Source organism: Mastigoproctus giganteus, chromosome 3 (assembly GCF_048544385.1).
Source record: "Mastigoproctus giganteus isolate SK-2022 chromosome 3, ASM4854438v1, whole genome shotgun sequence".
NCBI classification, from domain to species: Eukaryota; Metazoa; Arthropoda; class Arachnida; order Uropygi; family Thelyphonidae; genus Mastigoproctus; species Mastigoproctus giganteus.
The window spans coordinates 174002619-174023132 of NC_143577.1; positions in this window are offsets into that span (position 1 = coordinate 174002619).

Here is a 20514-nt window from a genome sequence, read left to right on the forward strand (position 1 = left end):
GAATAAAACACCACGTAGGTCTTCATAGAGCCGGCAGTCATTCAGGGGGTGCTGCCAGCTCTCCAGCCCCACGCAAGTGCAATTTGGATCATCCGGGATCCCAAGTAGAGACAGTTTGTCATTAATCGCTCCGTGTCCAGTTAAGAGGTAAGTTACCTGTAGACCTGGGGAGAACCAGTTTGGTGAGGTTGGGTAGTTTTGTTCAGTATTGGGTAGAAACTTCTATGTGATCTCCTTCTTGATTAGACCGGGGTTCGAGCCCGTCACCACCAAATACGGAAAGGTCAGGGAATGACCATCGCATATCCCGGAGCAATATGGCCTTAGTTGCTAATGCTCCTAAAAACCAAATAACAATCTATGTGATCTCTCCCTTTTGAGAGTTGCTCCACCTTTCCTGCCATGCCTGCTGCAGGTGAGTTTGTATCCTCTTCTTTTCCACATTTCTGTTGCTGGTTAGGTCAATAGTGAACCCCAGAAAAGTCTGTGGGGTACCTTTGTCTAGGTAGTACATAGTGTTTAGGGTAAGGCGCCACCTGTGGTCTCCCACAACTGCACTGTCTAGGAGTATATGTGGACATGTGTTTTTGTAAAGGGCGGCTCCTAGAACGTGAGTTCATCTCCGCCTCGTATCTCTGTGAAGATCAGTATCAAACGGGCCAGATGTGTGTGACGTAGGTTTGTGTGTGTTCTGTTGTTCTGTTCTGGCCTCTTAGCTACCCAGAAGCATCAGTCACCTGGACAGATGATTCTGGGTACTCGTCCACACCACGGGAAGGTGGGCCAGTTCTAATGGAGCACGTACTGTCTCGATACGAGACTCTGAACCACCTGGTGTTGCCAAAAGGTGGGCCAGATTTCTCTGGGGGCCCACTCCAGAGAGGGAAAAAAATAATTAAAAATAAATAATAATAATAAAATAAATAAAAAATAAATTTCCCGTGGTGCAAAAAATAATTTTTTTACTGTCTAGGAGTACAGTAGGCCGCAACGTATGATTTCTAAGTCCAGCAGGAGAGTGCGGGTGAGCACCTGCAGAGCATGGATGCTCACCGTGAGGCAAGCGCGGGTGATGGTTAGGAGGATGGATCTGTGATACGTTTGTTTACTGCTGTTGTAGTTTTTTGAAACCATGCGCCGGTTGCGTAGGTGACGATCGGAGTGAAGATAGTTTTGTAGAACGGTTGGAGGACTCGCTTTTTCAAGCCCCTTTCCTTACGCGTGACCCCTGGCAACCATGGCTGCGGTAGCGTCTTATTTTTTCACGGAGATATTTCAGATGGTCCTGAAATGACAGGTTTTGGTCCAATATCACGCCTAGGTATTTCAGTTGGTTGGAGAATTTGATTGTTTCCTGCCCAATTTTTATTTTCGGAGGCCGCCTAAGATCACGGCGTCCCTTTAGTAGGATGGAGTTTGTTTTGTGGGGGATATTTTGAGTTGGTTTCGGCATTTTTTGTAAAAAATTTGGCCATTTGTGTAAAATTCAAATAGCCATTATAGCTCTGTAACCATTCAAGATTTTACACATGTTTATTTGAATTTTTTTATTATTATTCAAAATGAGCCCCGCCATCAGCTCCTGAAAGTCTGGTCTTTCCTCCTGAATCACCCTGTATGCTAAAACTTTATATTGAAGATACAGGAAAAAGTTTCAGACCTGATTACAGTGTTCATTCTTCGTTGTCTACCTGTAAAGCTTATTTTTTTCCAGTTTTTCATTATATCTTTATAAACCGTAATATTCGTGTTACTTCTGTATATACATGAGGTTGCGGGAATGATCTGGTCCAGGCTTGCGCCAATTGCAGCCCAGTTGAAAACTTTTCTCAAATGTGTATTAAGTATTTGTAGTTAACAGAATAACTTATCCTGTTCATATTAATGATGCTTTTAGGGAAGATTTCCAGTTTTTTGTTCTAAATAAAGGAAACTCCACAAATATTATTAGGTTTTTCTGAACAGGAGAATCTAGGGATTGGTAAATTTTGTAAGACAGCACTATCCACAGTAACAAGCGCCTTGGCCGTCCATTGGTAATGTAATATTAGCGTTTATTTACAATCCTATAGAAAATCACTAAAGATTCATATCATTCTCAATAATGTGAAGTCACAGAAAACTGCAAAAAAGACCACAAATAGTAAAAGTCCGACGGTTAAACTTCATTTCATTCACGTTATGCATGCACTTTAAAAGGGCCCTCTTAATGATTGTTCTCTGATTGATTTTGCTCTACCCCACTGGACAAATGAGCACTTATCACCAAATTCTCAGAATCTTGTGGAAGATAAGATTAATTTTAAGAATTTGTGACAAATTCTTAAAATTAATATACACGTGTCAAAAGAATAAGAATAAGCGTACCGTACAATGAACTTCATGACTTTTTGATAAACCTATAAAAAAAAGATGAGTTGTACAATGAAATGGTTGATTGATTCAACCAGCGGAAGATTTTATCCGCGTTGAACTAACCAAATAAAAAAAAGTACATTTACTGCTCATGCGTAAACTTTTATCACTCTTACCTTCATGTGCCATTCATAAGTTTACCATTTTATTATCCCATATAATCAAATGGAAGGGGTGGAATCCTGTTGGAAACCGGAAGAATTCTTAAACGCCTCTTTAATCAGGATTGTATTTAGTCCATCGCATTGCAGAAAGACATTAAGATTCTCTCTTTTACGAGCGAGAAGAGATGGAGAGTTTGTATCTAAGAAGTACCACATGCAAAAGGTTTTCCCCTAGAGTTTACATATTTCCTGTTAGAAGTTTTCCTGTCGTTCATTGAGTGCGGTGTTTTATGGGTCAGTTGACTTTTCACAGAATTTATCTCAATATTTGGGGAAAAATATCGGGGAATTAATAAAAATCAGATATTTCGACCAGCTCATTTTATTTAAGAAAAGCAATATTAGCGATTTCAAATTTCTGTCCTGAAAATAATTGGACTTGGCGCACTATGACCCCAATTGATCATGCGCAAAAAAAAAAGAAAAACCCTCAAATCACTCACCCACCCACCCGAAAATAATCAAACTAAATCAATCAATTGGTCTTGCTGCGGGTTTTTACTTTTCTATGGCTTTTATGCACGCCGAGAATAATAATTCTGTAGGGGAAACTTGGATTTCTTTGAGATTTAATTCGTTTTGAATACACGTTGAATTTAAATTTTTCTGTTGAAACCAAATATTTGATGATCATTACTGAAGTAGTGATAGGTTAACATTTTGTTTACGAGGTAATTCACGCAGTATCACACCAGAAACTGGACACGGAGTTGATTTAGAAAAACTGATTTATAACAGTATGATTAAGATGAATTTAGAAAATATGGTGGTCGAATTTTTTCCTTCTTTTTGTAATAAGTGATCTTTTGACAACATGAATAATAAGAATGAATATTAAGCCAGAAAATAAATTGGTAGTTGACTGATTTTTAGCTCTCTAAATTGTCCTTGAAGGATTTAAATTCCCTTTCATATTTTGCTGTGGAATTTCCTCTTGAGATTTTAAATAAAAAAAAAAAAAATTCCTCATCATTCATTCGGTGTCCGTATTCTTTTATTCACTCATTCGCGGAATCCTATGTAAGCCTTAAGTTTTATCGAAATGCGGACATCTTTAAAAATATCTTTAATTTACAGAACCCCATGTTTTCGCGGAGTACAGGCTAAAAACCATTGGTTACTCCATGATGTATGGCGCTGTATGCTGAGTAGTTAAAACTGTTCAGTCATTCAGTCCGTGTAAACCATTTTCTAAATGTGGATAGTTTTGAATTATAATTCGTCAAGAGAAGATTGTAGCAAAATGAAATAAAAGTATTCAAACTAAAGCTTATAACAATTGGAAGGAATTAATTCCTCACTGTGTACAATTTTATCTTTAACGATGTTGTTTTGGCATTGCCCTATGCAGATAATCAGCTCTCATCTTCCTCATATTGGGCAGAGTTTCTTTCCCCCTTAAAGTACTTGCTAGTTTTCTACATGGTCATCATCTTAATGTGTCTACAAGTCGCTGTCTGTTAAGAATATAAACATCTTATGAAGAATGACAACCTTCGTGTTTACAAATACGTACTAAACTATTGTTTTAGCTTAAATGTGCAGTGTTTCTTTTATTAGGCAAGCGACTACCTTTTCAGGATTTAATATTCATTGTTTTATCAGAAATCTAGAACCGAGAAAATCAGAAAAGGGCAGCTTTTTGTTGTACAGATTCCTATCACACTTAAAAGGCGTAAAGTGCAATTTACTGTAAGAGGTAACCGGTGGCTCCCTACTGTCGCTTTATATCAAACGGTTATACGATACTCCACAGAGATGGCTTAAATAGAGCTGGGGAATTTTATTCTTTTCGTTTCCTTTTTTTTTTCTTTTTAGGAATTGCGAAATAGTGATCTCCTGTGGTTCGAAGAAATTGAAAGACAGAAGGATTAAGTGTTTTGTTCCTGCTTGCAGCTGTTAATGGTATTAGAACTGATTGATGCAACACTGAGCTCCCCAAACCATGGATCACCTAGCCCTTGAAGGACATTCAAAATTTAAAAATGTAAAAAATGTTGATGGGTCTGGAGATGAATTATTATTATTACGTAAATTTGAAAGCGCAATCATTTCAGCGAGAGCGATGTATCCTTGTTGTTGCAGTCGAGAAGAGACAGGAATGGACCGGCCTAGCGGCAATCACCGCATTGGTCAAAACCAGCCATAACTCCGACCTTGAGTAGAAGTGCAAACTCATTAAAGTTAGCATTCGAGCACCTTTTTATTGTTTGTTAGTGAAATGGTGTATTTCGTTCAATCGAAAGGACAACCCGTTTCCGTTTTAAAATGATGGACGCCCAATTAATCATATAAAGATTTCTTTCTTACTATTGATGAAGTAGCCTCAGAATTCTTTTTGTAACAAAAAAAAAAAAAAAAACCAACACGTTGGAAACGAACTAAAAACATTCTGCACCAGGTACCCAATGGGTCCTGCCCCTAGCATATTTAACGTGTTTTACATTTAAGAGTCATCGGCAGGCGTTAAAAACGTCTTAATTTTCAGATATTAATAGAATTCATGGATAATAATATACAATTTTATTAATAATAATTACATATCGGTTACTGAAAGTATTGATCTGTGATGACTAAATTAGAATATATAATTTTTACATTTAAGAGTTCACGACTAAATACACCATCTACAGTTGTTCCATTACGTGCAATATTTATCGAAAGATCTGATGACGTGTCCAAGTTGAAGGATGTTTTCATAAATGTGCAGAACTTTTCCAGCCTCACAGTTTAATTGTAAAGAAAAAAATTACATTCAATCTGAAAACACCAGGTGACTTGGAATCAGATGCGTTTTCCAATTAACACATTCCGAGAAAGTTTCTTTTCTTTTTTTTTTTTTTTTTGTATCTTAAAACCTTAATATTTCTGTTTCTAAATTCCTTAGCTTTCCAGCGGTATGCTATACGTCCACATTATCCCGTTCAATTACGTAAGAAAATTTCCTTGATCACGTTTTCATATTTTCCACTATCCTGGAAAAACTACTGCAATTTTCAGAGGTTTGAAAGTTTTTCCCTTTAGTATAGAGCTAAGATGGAGCTCCTTGCAAAATTTCGTTAAATTTAGTCCTGTAGAAGATAAATTAAACTGGAATAAATTTTCGTAACGCTTTTCGCATGACGGTTTTTCGTTACAAAATTTTTGGAATAACACCAGTAAAAACGTTTTTAACGTCAATAATTTAATAGTTTTTTTTTTGTTGTTGTTGTTGAAAGAAGCACCGTATTTGTATTTGCATCTGTTTGTTTTTACAACCGCCTTTCACGACATTGATTACCTCTTTACTGTTTGGGATTTCTTCTTAAAGTCAACTGCAACATAATGCTATTCCGGGAATCTCGGCACTTGTGGTCTGGATCTTTCAAGGTCCTACATTGTTGAATATTCCGAAATTAATGTCATTAATGTGTCAGGTCGTCAGGATCCCTTATTCGATACTCATGAGCCAAAACATTCAGCACCCCTGTCTCCACGAGTGGGCGAATCCCACGGCACCTAGGAGTGACGTCACTGAGCGGCGCAGCATGTGTAGTGACGGCACTGTGGCACCTGTTACTTCTTCAGCAGGAAGCTTTTGCAATGGGGAAGGGAAGGAACTGACAGTTTGAACGGGTAATAATTTGCGGCGCTAGGAAGATGGGGCCGGCATTGCCGGCTGTTCGACGACCGCCTTAGTGAAGGTGTGGCGAGAATGGTCCGAAGAGGGCGATACACAACGAATCGGGACAGGGAGACCAGTACTGGTTGACAGTCGAGGTGAATGGCTTTAGGCACATGCTGTCCGGCACAATAGTCGGCTGACAATCGCTCAGTTAACTGCAGACTACACAGGGCGCACAGAGAAACATTTCCGAGCACACCATCGAGCGCACGCTCTTGCGGTAGGCCTACGGAGTAGCCGTCATGTTCATGTGCCCATGTTGACCGACCGTCGTCTATGCCTCCGCCTGCAGTGGGCACGGAAGCACAACTCCTGTGTATTGGACGACTGGATAGTGAATAGCAGCAATCAGACTGCACGGTTAGTAAAAAAACAGGGTCCGATGGTGGCGGTATCATGGTTTTGAGAATATTTTATTAGATATGGCTCAGTCCCCTCACCCACAATGAACACATCCTCACCTACAGATCCTATCGACATTGTTTTAGACAAAGTTTTTCATATGCTATCGTGTATCCACTGGCATTGGACTCTTTCAACAAGACAACGTCCCGTCTCACGGCCCGAATCGTGCAAGAATGGTTTGAGGATCATGAGCACCCCTTTTTTCATGATCCTCGCCGCCAAATTCTTCCCACATCAATCCCATTGAACATTTATGCAATACGGTGGACTGAAGCTTTCGCCATGCTTTGCTCCATCGAACTCAGAGACGTCCTTCAGTCCAGCTGGTTCAGGACACCTTAGGACACCTTTCGAAGTCTCGTTGAGTCGATTATACGCTGGTTGCAAGCGGTTATCACAATGAAAGGTGGCCCAGAACAGGTAGGTGATCATAATGTTTTGGCTCATGAGTGTGTACGAATATTTGAATAACAGTACAACTTACTGCAGATCTGTATAATTTTAAGAATGGAGAAAGTTCGATATAATGACCTATAATTGCAAGTAATAAAATTTCACAGGATTTCAGGACCCCCCCCCCCCTCGGTAGTAGTAAAGGATTAGGTTCCAAGTCAACGTTATGAAGGACATTATCCTTTGTATAAGAAATGTATGGTCTGCAAGTGCAGTAAAGAAGACTGCTAAAATGACATTTATCAAACATTTTATTTATTCAATTGATTGCAGGTTACAATCGCCTCCTGTACGGCTTGCAAGCCAGAGAGTTATATTTACAATGCAGAGAATGAATTTGCAAAAATATTTACAGTTTAGCAATAAAGGAAATATAAAGGGTGTCACAAAAATATTGGTACAAAAGTTTAGGGGAGGTAGGTAACATCTAAAGGAATGTGAATCGCATAGGAACACATAACCGGAAACGTCACGGGAAAGTAGTAGCAGAGGCACAAGAAGCAGAAATAACACAAGAGTGTAATTAGTGGCAAACATTTATTTGACATAATATTAACAATGGAGTAAAATACGAGATGGATGCATTTCATGATGTTACAACAGATGCTCGAAGGTTCCACCATGAAACGCGATGCATGCGTGACACCGACGCAGCATGGATTGGCGGACACGGTCGAACACACCTGGAGTTTCTTTGACAATAGCAGCAACGCAGACGAGTCTCGCCACGAGGTCCATTTCCGTCTCCACAGGCGATTCATACACGATAGATTTGAGAGCCCCCCCCCCCCACAGAAAGAAATCTAGGCTCGATAAATCAGGTGAGCGTGGGGGCCAGGAAACGGATCCACCACGGCCAATCCATCGACGCCCAAAACGCCTGTTCAAATGGTCACGAACACACCTTCCATAATGGGCAGGCGCCCCGTCATGTTGAAACCAAATGTTGCGTCTTGCATTTGCTGGAACATCGTCAAGTAACCCTGGTAGAACTTGTTCAAGAAAGATCCGATATTTAGCGGAGTTCATGCGGGATGGTAACAGGTATGGGCCGAATAAGCAGTCACCGACCATACCTACCCACACATTTATTGCGAAGCGATGTTGTGCCGCTTGGGGGCGCACACCGTGTGGGTTGTCGTGAGCCCACACACGAGCATTGTGCTGATTGAATAAGCCTTCCCGAGTGAAATAAGCCTCATCCGTGAACAAAACATAGGCTGGAAAATTCAGTCTTGAACACTTTCTTGGAGAAACCACTGCGCAAAAGCAACACGTGCAGGATGATCTTGGGGGAGCAGTAATTGAACCCTTTGGAGATGAAAGGGGTGTAAGGAATTGTCGTGCCAGACACGCTGTACACTGCAACGAGACACTCCTAAGGCAGAGGCAACGGCACTTGTGCTGGTAGTAGGATTATTCTGGACGGCATTCAACACACTTTCTTCCATGGCGGGAGTTCGCGTCGAACGTGGTCTGCCCGAACTACTCCTGTTACTTCTAAATGACCCATAATTGCACAAATTTTGATGCACACGCGCAAACAAACGGTGGTCCGGTACATGTCTGTCTGGGAAGCGTTCTCCATAAATTCGTTGAGCGGCTCGTCCATTGCCGTCTGCTAATCCATACACTAGGTGCATGTCTGCCGCTCACAGTTCGTATATCGATGCATGCTCTTCGTGCGGTGACTACTGCTTGAATGAGTAAACCAGAAATTTTTCCTCTCGCGAACTAATGAACAGCGCCGTCTACCGACTTACGGTGACGTTTCCGGTTATGGGTTCCTATGCGATTCACATTCCTTTAGATGTTACCTACCTTCCCTAAACGTTTGTACCAATATTTTTGAGACACCCTGTATATATATATTAATATAAAAATTTTGTTTTTCATTTCTGGATGTCTTCGAAGAGGAGCATTCACAACACTAAAATTTATTAACTTCGTACCCAAATGTCGTGATGACAGCATAACTCAGTAACTAAAAGACGATGGGTTCCAGCTCAGTTGTTTGTTGGTAGATAGCCTTTCTGTAGGCCTTATTGGAGCATAGTTTTTCGCAGTTAACCGGTTAAGGGTTTCTATTGATTTTTAGTAGGAACATCCTGTTTAAACTTTTCAAGGAGATTAAATTAGAGCGAAGTGGCCTAATTTGTAGACTGGGTGATTGCCTCTGACTTTGTTGGGTGCGAGATGATGCCTGTAAGTACAGGCGCATCATATCTTCCTGTCAATAGATTGGCCAGGATATAAATGTTTGTCCAAATGACAATAAACATCCAAGGTGCCCACTCCATATTTGCATACAAGATGCCTCTGGAGACAGTGAAGGGAAAGATCTTGTTTAACCTAAGTATCCAGTATTCTGTGTTTATGAAGGTTTTAACGTGCGTTTCAGGAGCTGAGGACCAAATGACCGAAGCGTATAGGGAAACCTGGGCAACTCACCTAATAATGTATTCCTTCACCAGTTGAGCATTTTAAACCCCAGCCAATTCTTGTCTTGAGCACCAAATGACAGCTAGTGCTTTCTTTCTGGTGGTAGTGAAATGCTCAGTGAAGAATGACTTGTTATCTCAGATAATTCCCAGATCCTTGTGATGATCGACTCTTTGGATGGGATGGCCATTTAAGAGAATGGTGATGACAAACATGTAGGTTAAAATGATGCAAGTGCATCATTTTAACATAGCTATCCTACCAAAGTAGTTAAATTAATTAATTAAATTGGCATCGTTTTGGTTATATCTCATATTGTGAATGCCTTCACAACGAGTTGCCATGGTATTGTACTACTTCGAATAAATAACACTTCACCAGTGGAGAAGACTATTGTTATTTATTCTCAGTGGATACCACCACCCAGACGGCACCGTTTCAAAGCTTGTTGGCTTCTCTTCGTTGGGTGGGCAGGTACCCTGGTGTTGCAATATGAGATATAACCAAAATGATGCCAATTTAATTAATTAATTTTACTACTTTGGTAGGATAGCTATGTTAAAATGATGCACTTGCACTAACCTACATGGTAGTCGTTCTACCTCGTAGCATGAGACCTTTGCCCTTAAATACTTTAGAGAATGGTGATGTTATGTATTTTATGCTTTCTAGAGAAGGACATCTGGGCAGTTTTTAAGAGTGTTGATTTCGAGGCGAGGAAGTTGGCCAGATTAGTTTACTGCTGAGTGGCTTGAAGAGCAACGTTATGCTCACCATCATTATTATTGAATGGGAAGAATATTTTGCGCATTAATTCAGTAGCAGGAGCTACTGAATTAATTAATTTTGGAAATTAGGACCGTCTAAATTGGTTACTTTAGACCACAGTACATGCAACAATCGTTACACCATTTTTAATTTAAAAAATCTGAAGTAGTGTTTAGAATCGTTTGATTTTTTTTTTTTATCTTTCTGAGCCCCTCCTCTCTAGGGACCAGTGTACTAACATTTTGCCTATAGCCACAGGCTTTTATAAATACACTGAATAGCGTAAATACTCGTTGTAATATGATAACGTACCTGTCATGAGTATAACAAATAAAATAAAATGTCTTCCATCCGTAGGGCGAACGTGTAGCCACACGAAATTATTTGTACGTACTTTTCACGTCGATATTGAAACTCGCTTGCTCTGAAATTACTTCTCTTTACGCAGAGAGAAACACGTTCAGCACGACCTCTATTCTCAATCGAGTAATATTCCTCCGGGCTCCTGCAGCGTCGTGTTTGTGGCTCTGTGGAATTGAAAATCACACTGTTGTAAGCAACATGCACTGGCCGATGACAAAATGACACATTTGTGTGCTCGCAACGTGGAAAAAGAAAAGGATCGGCTCGGGAAAACTTCTGAAGGCGCTCTTTTAAACTCCCCAACAATTCTCTGACCTCATTATAAATATCAAAATTTATGAACTCTGTTTCCTCGTGAGTTACAGGAGGATTGCTTCTACACAAAATCATCCAAAATTCTTGTTAGTCGCCTATTTTAATTATTTTTCCATTAGTTTTGGAAATGGGTTGTAGTAACTCTTATTTCTGACGGCTTTATTCGCAGTTGAAAGCGAATTCGTCTTCCAAATCTTAGTACGTCAGCATTTCTCATATCCTAATGAGATGTAGTCTCTAACGCGCGTTGGAATTACCTTTCTTAGTAATAACTTCTGGGCAGTACTTCACAACTCCACACCTCCGGATATTCCAAATGAATGCATGATATTATACAAACCTTATGACTATTTTAAACTATCTGTACAACCCCATAGTGTTTTTTTTTGATAAAGTATTCTTCTCATTTCATCCTTTATTTTCTTCAGAATCTTAAAGGTTGATTATTGTATATTACAGTGCCATATTTCGTTATTTTCATTTTAATTAAATCGACTTTTCAGATACTGTATTAGTGTTCTTTGTCCTCCTCCACGACATAAGTCGACCTTGGCTTCCTTCTGGGATCTTTATTTATTTACCTCAGAAAGTTGAAATGGTTTTCACAAACTTTGTGGCTTTTTATCGAGTGGTAAAATTCACCGCTTTTCGTCGTTCCTGATCTCAAATTCTCAGTCTGATTAGTCCTTCGCGTCATTGGTGTCCTATCTTGAAGGGTCCTTCAGAAATTCCTTTAGTCATAGTCACTTTCTGACTCAGATCTCTCTAAACGACTGGAAAATGGCAAAACACTATGCTGTCATGGAAGACTATATAAGGAGGTGTGCAGTTGTCTATCGTAGAGTGAAGATTTAAGAATGAGGATTTACTGAAGGCAGTTTAATCCAAGGTACTATAACCAAGAGTTTGAAGAGCTTGTGGTGACTGTTATTTGTGGGTACAACGTATTAATGAGCTCCAACAGTCTGAGTAAATAATTTACAATTATGCTATTTAAATGGAACTACGCATATATCGCTATTTCCAGTGTAAAGAATTTTATAATGGAATCCTTTGGTACCTATATTGGAAACAAGTGAACCATCTTTTTAAGAATTATTTACAATACAACTTTATACGATGTAATCTTTCTCAAGTATTTAGGTTTTTTCGTTGTCATACTCCTTTTAGTGTTGCAAAAACTGTTTTGCCAAATGGAACTTCTATATGTTATAATATGAAATGGAATTCTAACTCAAACTCTATTTAACTGTTAAATTTCAAAACAAACTTAAATTTGATTATTTGAGTCGTCTATAAATTGAAATATAAATAATTACAAACTTTGTATGTGCCCGGATTGGTAGGAATTACCCTCCTGTTAATTAGATTTTTTTTCTCTCACTGCAAAATTCATTGCTCGAGGCTGTATTCATTCCACTGAAACAGGATTCATAGCGATTGTTTTCCTTTCAGCCTAGTAAAATACGAGCCATTTTGGATTATACTACAAATAAATCTTTTATCTAACGACGAATATCCTAAGTAATATTGCGGCAACGTTGCTGGTAACGGCGTCAGCTTGGAGAGAGGTTTTTTGAATTCTTTGCTGGCCGTTTTAATACTGCGGAAGTCAGTAATATCAACATCTACAATCTTTTTCGAGGACTTAAGAAAATACCACAAGATGCTTAGGAATGTCTTCAGCAGGCGCCCTCGCTGAGTTGATATTAATGACGTACGACGTGATCACAGTTTGCGAAAAGGCACCAACAGCGAATATTTATCAACAACTGCGTGGAATATCCGAAAGTAACCGATGTTTCGGACAGTAGATGCTGCTTATCGGTAAAGCAATGCACCAAGAATAAACCTTATCGTTTATTCTTAGTGCGCCCCACGTTTTCTGATTGCCCTTTCGAAGAATCAATCGAATACGTCAGGCAGAATGGAGATAAATTACCTACACTGTCACGAACAGATGGGTTCGCCGGAGGAGTTACGTACCTGTCTCACCTAAGCAAACACGACATGTGGACTGTCTGGTCGTGATGCTCAAATGTCTCGTTTTACAACTTCTGTGTCCACACGCTGAACAGCTGCGAGTTTCAGAGAAGCATTGAAGCCAAAATTGTAATAGAAATCCACTTATCCAAATCTAAGTGTTACTTTATTCAAAAACAACGGTGAATCATTTCCTTATAACTTGAAGTAATTTGTATATAGATTCCATATATAAACAATTTCGAACGCTATTCGTTATGGTTAACTTCTGTAAAGTTAAAGGCAGCTTAAAAATGTACAGATCATGCATATATGCTAATGTCCTAACAAAACATGGCAACCAATATGAAATTATGTATTTGTGGCACACGTGTGTGGGGCCTATATATAAAATTAAAATAATAAAAACAAATAAGCCTAAAAGCAAAGCGAGCCTCATAACTTTTTCAAATCCAAATTGGTAATTAAATATCTAAATTAAGAGGATTAATAATGTGTGAATTAAGGGAGCCTTTTATATTTTGAAAGAGAAAGCCCTCAAAGAGAAAACAATATCTGAGGGATCAATGCAAAAATAACCACTTTATAAATAAAATTAACTTCAAATGACCTTGCTTCGGGTGGAATCAGTTGAAACTACAGCAAAGCTGGACATTGTTCGCTTCTGATACTTCTAAGTATTTCTAAAACATAGAAATCGAATAGATCTCATTTGACTGTGTTGGATGTGGAAATATAAAACAACGGTAATGTTGAACCAGAGAATATAAGTCCTCTACCAGGCCGTCACTAAAAACTTTGTAAAATGCGTATCGGATATGGAATAGTGTGGATGAATAGTAGGCAATCTATTGATCCTACGAATATAAAAACAAAAACTGAGAGCTCTTATCTCTATTTAGGCCTTGTAGACACGTTGTGTTCTGCTTGCCCAAATCGGAGCGTTTCCGAAACAATCCTGTACCGCCTCACTGCGATCGGCTAGAAAATCAATAACTGAGTATTTTGGAGCCATCGGCTAAAATTAACCGAGCAATCTTATCGAAACTTGGAGGCCATGGAAATATCGTTGTATAAGGCAAGAGGCTACAATAGCGCCAGATATCTTTCTCTCTCTCTACAGTAAATATTTCTGCTGATAGCGCTATCATTTTGTGCGTCTGTCCTTGAGTCTTCTCATCCGTGATTGCTCAGTAGTGTGAGAACGTTGGAGGCAGTCAACTGTGCCGTTTCCACACACGATATTCGAAGTTGCCATCGCTTCCACACATCCCCAAAACTGGAGTATAAATTTTCTTCCCAGCTTTGAAATGATGGTTTTATTACTGTTAATTCTGTTTAAACGAATGCAGCAAGTCGGATATTACATACGAGAAATTCTTGTGTGAAATTACCATATTTCAGTACTGCATTTTCAGTAGCACCAAGCATCAGTTTCGTCGCGATAAAGGTGGACGTAGTTGCGAGGACTGGGTCCAATTTACGCTGATTATGATAGTGAATTAGGGCACAAGAGGATATATCTGTTTGTTTCATGATTTGATGAAAGAGAGCTATTTTCTGCTAACTTTTGTCCATTTTTTTTTCATTTCAGTGTATTTTCCGAAAAAATTCCAATATGAATACAATAATGCCATTCGAAATAATATTAAGTACGTTTGTAAGTGTATGTTGCCAGATACTGCTGGCAATTAAGCTACATCTTATTCTCTTCAGTTTCTAGATTAGCAAATATAATTGATTCTTTCGCGTTGATCTATTAATCAGTTACTGCAACTTAAAACACGAAAATAATGTGCATTATTTTCGTGTTTGGTGTTGATTATAACGTCATTATTGACTGCCTTATACAGTATAGATATTTTGGAACACAAAATTATATTTGAATAATTCATTCGATGATAAATGAACCATCAAAATATATTTCAAAAACGTTATTCAAACATATTCGATCATGAATTATTCAAATGTTTTATGTTAGCAGTTGAACGTTTTCTAGCATAAAACCCCTTTTGTTTGAAACACCATCTTTGATTTAACGGTTACAGAAAAATTTAAAAAAAAAAAACCTGGATACTCGAGCAGTTTTACTAACTTAGAAAACAATGTTAAATATTTGAAAAGAGCAAAGTTATTTATAACTTTTTTATAAATTTGCTTTTTTTTTTCAATCTTGGTCTCGCAGCCCGAGTTTGTTAATTAAGAACGTCGGGTTGGTGTTGCTAATTCGACTGATGGGTAGCTCGTCCCTGTAGTATGTTGTGCTGTGTTTGACACTCATTCGCTCGCCAATTTTAAATTTTGATAGCGTACCGGAGGGAAAAAATCTCAAATACAAACAAATATTGGAAAATTTTTATTAAGTCTTTTGAAGAGCGATTGCTGTTCTGTGCACAAAGTATGTTGCATTTAAAATACGATTGAATGTAAAAAAAATTCCAATATAATTATACTGCGTAATATATTGGGGAAAAGCGCATTTTATTATATTTCTAAATAAATTAAACTACGTTTTCGCCATTGGATTGATAATATTCGTCGGAACCCACAGAAAAGGAAAATTCGCAAGCGTAATACTTTAACTGAAGCGAACTTTTGAGTTATACAAACAATAATAATGAAAGGTGACTACAACGTACAGTGCTGTTATTTTATTTTACAATAAAACGTGATCCAAGTATTATTACTTGGAAACATCTTTTACCACCACGACAGCTTGCGCATTATGCTGGTGGTCAAACCAATAATATAAGAGGATCCAACATCGACTTCCCTTTTCCTGGGAAGTTTCTAGCTGTTTTTTTTTCCTTACGTGCAGTTCAGTTTTCCATGAGATTGAGATCAGGACTGCTTAAAACTCATAAGGATACTTTTTTCAAATTCTATCATCGGTTGAATTACTTTTGGAATTTTCGCTCGACGTCTCTCTCCAAAAACTTGTGTGTTTGATACCCAAAAAACGTTTTAGAAAAATTTTATAGATTTTATTTGTCCTAGGTTACTTTTGCACTAATAAATAGGTTACTTTTACCCTAATCTAAAGTGCTGGTGTACTTTAGATTAGTGTAAAAGTAGGAAGATTTTACATTGAATTCAGTGGGATTTCTTGAATTAAATAATGTTCATTGCTCAAATTCTGCAGTCTAAAGCCCTCTATACTAGGGAGGTCGTGTTGGTAGTCATCAGGTGAGATGATTTGCATAATCAGATAAAAATCAGATTCTCTTTCTATAGAATGGCAGTAATTAAATATTTTTGTAAAATAACTTAATTAAAAAATTAAGTAATAAATTAATTACACCTGAATAAAACCTTTGAAAATCATGTTTGATAGGTATGCTGTGGAGATAAACACCCAAGAAGCGTGTAGATGATTTGGGGTTAGGATCGTCACAAACGAATAGATGTCTGAATTAAGCAAGCAGTTTTGTTCAACGTACTGTCCTTCGTAGTTCGTATAATAAGATATTCGAACAGATGAAGTGCATTTTCAACAATTCCACATAAAATATGGCCCCGGGTGCCAAGCGATTGTGACTGAGCGATTTATCTGTGCCTTATAGTGCGATTTCCAAAAAGTGATATATAGTTCTTTTGCGTTCCTCTCGTTAAGTAATCTATTTATTTTATAACTGCTCTTGCTACAAAAGTACCTGTACAGAGCAAGAAAGGCAAGCCACCTTTCTTTTTTCATAGTCTTATTACTAACTCCCTACTACTTCTCGGTTGGTCACACCAGGCACTGCTCCTGCCTCCCCATAGCGGGGCCGGAAACCTTGGCAGAAAAGCTCATCTGCCAAGGGCAAAAAGGAGCAAAGATGGAGCAAAATGATTATCCATCTTTAGAGCCGACAAGCTCTCGGCCACATACTGAAATTGATTATGACATTTCACGCCGACCGGGCTAGCCGAGTGGGTAAAGTACCTGCCCGGCAACCCAAAGGTCGCGGGTTCGATTCTCGCCTCGGGCTTGGATCAAAGTAGTACTGCAAAAAACCTTGGGAGGTGCAATATGGCCACAGAAGCCGATGCGCCAACAACTACCAAATCAAAAAAAAAAAAAAAAAAAAAATGACATTTCACAACCCAAGAGGTTGAAAACAAATTCAACAACAAAAGAGTTTCCTTCCTTTTTAATTTTACATTCACTTTCAGAACAACCTCTCAGCAAATTATCTCCTTTCCTCATCCAGAAACACCTGGAGAGTATTGCAGGATCTCCGAAGACTGTGAAGAGGCTGCAATCTGGAGACCTTCTTTTAGAAACAACAAAAAGTAGACATTCAGAGAAACTCTTACAACTTTTCAAATTTTGCTGGGATACCAATTAAAGTATCTCCCCATGCTATCTTAAATACATCCAAAGGTGTGATTTCTAGTTGGGATTTGTTGAACGTGACAGAGGATGAATTAACCCAAGAACTTCAGGATCGAAATGTTATTGCATCAAGAAGAATCATGATTAAAAAAGACAACAACCTTATTCCTGCCAGGAATATCATTCTTACATTTAATTCCCCAAACCTACCATCAACAGTAAAAGCTGGCTATCTACTTTGCCGTGTTCGCCCGTATATACTCAATCCCTTGAGATGCTACAAGTGCCAAAAGTATGGTCACTCTCAGACAACATGTAGAGGAAACCCAGTTTGTCCAAACTGGATCTTCCGATCATACTCAGTCTGAATGTTTGGCGACAGAAAAGACATGTCCCAACTGTAAAGGTAACCAGCGATCTTGCATATTCTAAAACTTGTGCGAGACGGAAAACTGATAAACAAATTGTTAAATATAAAGTTGAGAACAAGGTAAGCTTTCAAGAAGCAAGGAAAATAATTGCTCCTACCATGCCCAAACGTACCTATGCAAATGTTGCACAAAAACAACAAACAGTCTCCACCCAAACTGAAGTTACCGTTCCCTCAAACATATCAATCTCTGACTGGGCTCGAGCTGTCCTCTCTCAGCAACAGTCCAATAACCCCAAGCATTCAGACCAGGCAAGTAACACTCCTCTTACAATACCAGCGAAATCTCCTACTCTACAGGAAGATCCAATATTAGAAATTCATGCCGAAGAAGAAGAAGAAATGGACACTGGTCGGCCAGTTTTCCTAAAAAAAGACAAACAAAAATTGGAACGTCATAAGCCAGTCACCTTCAAAAAGCAGTCAGTTACATCTCAAACAATTAAACACAAATAATGGCCTTCATTGTACAATGGAACTGCAGAGGCTTTCGTTGCAACACAGATGATATCCATAATCTAATTAACCAGTATTCTCCAGTTGCTCTCTCTCTCCAAGAAACTTACTTAACCTCGCAAATTTCTCCATCGATAAAGAACTACTGCTCTTTATCGAAGAGATCGCAATACAGCAAATACTACCCATGGTCGTGTAGCAATCCTGATAAATTCAAAGATCCCAACTAAGCATATCCCACTTCGAACTGAAATAGAAGCTGTTGCGGTTCGTATAACTCTCCATATTGCAATAACACTAGTCTCAATCTATTTACAGCCAAACCATACTTATTGTTTAAAAGAACTTGAAGAACTCATACAGATACCTCCACCTCTCTGTATATTAGGGGACTTTAATGGGCACAACCCCCTATGGAGTGCTTCTAAATTGGATACACGTCGACTCATTGAAAGACTTTTAGATGCACTAAACCTCGCCATACTGAATACTGGCACGCACACTCACATTCAGCTCCCAACTGGACATACTTCAGCAATAGATCTTTCCAATTGTTCTCCAGTACTGGTCCCGACCATAGAGTGGTATGTTATAAACGATCCTTTGGGCAGTGATCACTTCCCAATCGTATGCAAGGTATTGATAGCACAGACTCCTTTAACTAAACCCTGCAGGAAATGGAAATTTACAAGAGTAAACTGGGAAAAATTTCAGTCATCAATCTCTTTCGATGAGAAAAAAATCCGTCTCCACCGTATTGATGATGTGACAGATTACATCACGTCGCATCTCTTAAACGTGGCTAAAGATACAATACCATTATCAAATCCACCTGGCCGTAATCACTATAATTATTGGTAGAATGAGGAATGCACCAAAGCAAAAAATAAAAATAAAGCGTGGAATTTGTTTCGGCAATATCCAATCACAGCCAATCTGATAAATTATAAGAAAGTAAGGGCAAAAGCACGCTTCATACAGAGGCAAGCCAAAAAAGAATCCTGGACCCGTGTTGCATCAATAATTAACAGAAATACTGACAGAAAATTAATCTGGAAAAAATTATACAGCTTTCTGGTAAGTTTTCAACCATACCGTCTCCAGTCCTCTCCTGGAATGGGCGAGGTTTAACTAGTCCCTCGGATATAGCTTTGGGCAATACTTTTGCTGAGATCTCAGCAACATCAGCTTATACTACATCTTTACAACGAATTAAAAACAGTCGAGAACAGTATTCTATTAACTTCCAAACTGCCCTCATTCTACCATATAACAAACCTCTACAATATTCTGAATTATTGCATGCCATTAAAACAGCTCGTAATGGTGCCGCCGGACCAGATGGGATCTATTATGTCATGCTGCAACATCTTGATGACAAAGCTTTGCGCCTCCTCCTGGTCTTTTACAACCGTATTTTTTTAGAAAAAACTTATCCAGCTTCTTGGCACCACTCTATTGTTTTGGCGTTCCTGAAGCCTGGAAAAGATCCAACCAATCCCCATAACTATAGACCTATATCTCTGTCAAGCTGCCTCAGAAAAATCCTTGAAAAAATTGTCCACAATAGACTCGTCTGGATCATAGAGTCACAACATCTAATGAGCAATAGTCAGCATGGCTTTCGACAAAACAGATCATGCTTAGATCTCATGATCAAGGCTGAATTTGCCATTCGCAATGCGTTCGTTAAACACGAGCATCTGGTAATGGTTACTATAGATATACAGAAAGCCTTTGACACCACCTGGCGACATGGTATACTTAGTGATCTTTATTCTCTCGGTCTACGGGGAAACCTTCCCATATTTGTACAGAACTTCCTATACACTAGATCGTTTCAAGTAAAATACCAAAATGACCTCTCTACAACTTTCATTCAGGAAGAAGGTGTTCCTCAGGGATCTGTGCTGAGTGCCACTCTTTTTGCTCTTAGAATCGATTCCATCACTAAACAGCTTCCAAACACAGTTGAGTCATATCTTTACGCGGATGACCTTTCCATTTCCTGTCATTCCCAAAGCATGAGATCAATTGAAAGGCAGCTTCAGTTATCACTGAATAAAATACAACAATGGGCCAACCTTAACGGCTATCGACTCTCACAACAGAAAACAGTTGCTATCCATTTTTGTCGACAACGCAAACTCCATCTGGATCCTGAACTCCAAATTTCCAACGTCTCCATCCCAGTCAATAGTAACATCAGATTTCTAGGATTAATCCTTGACAACAAATTAAGTTTCTTAGACCATATTAAAAATGTACGTACTTCCTGTTTAAAAAAGTTAAATATACTCAGAACTTTATCTGCCCTAACATGGGGTGCAGATCGCAC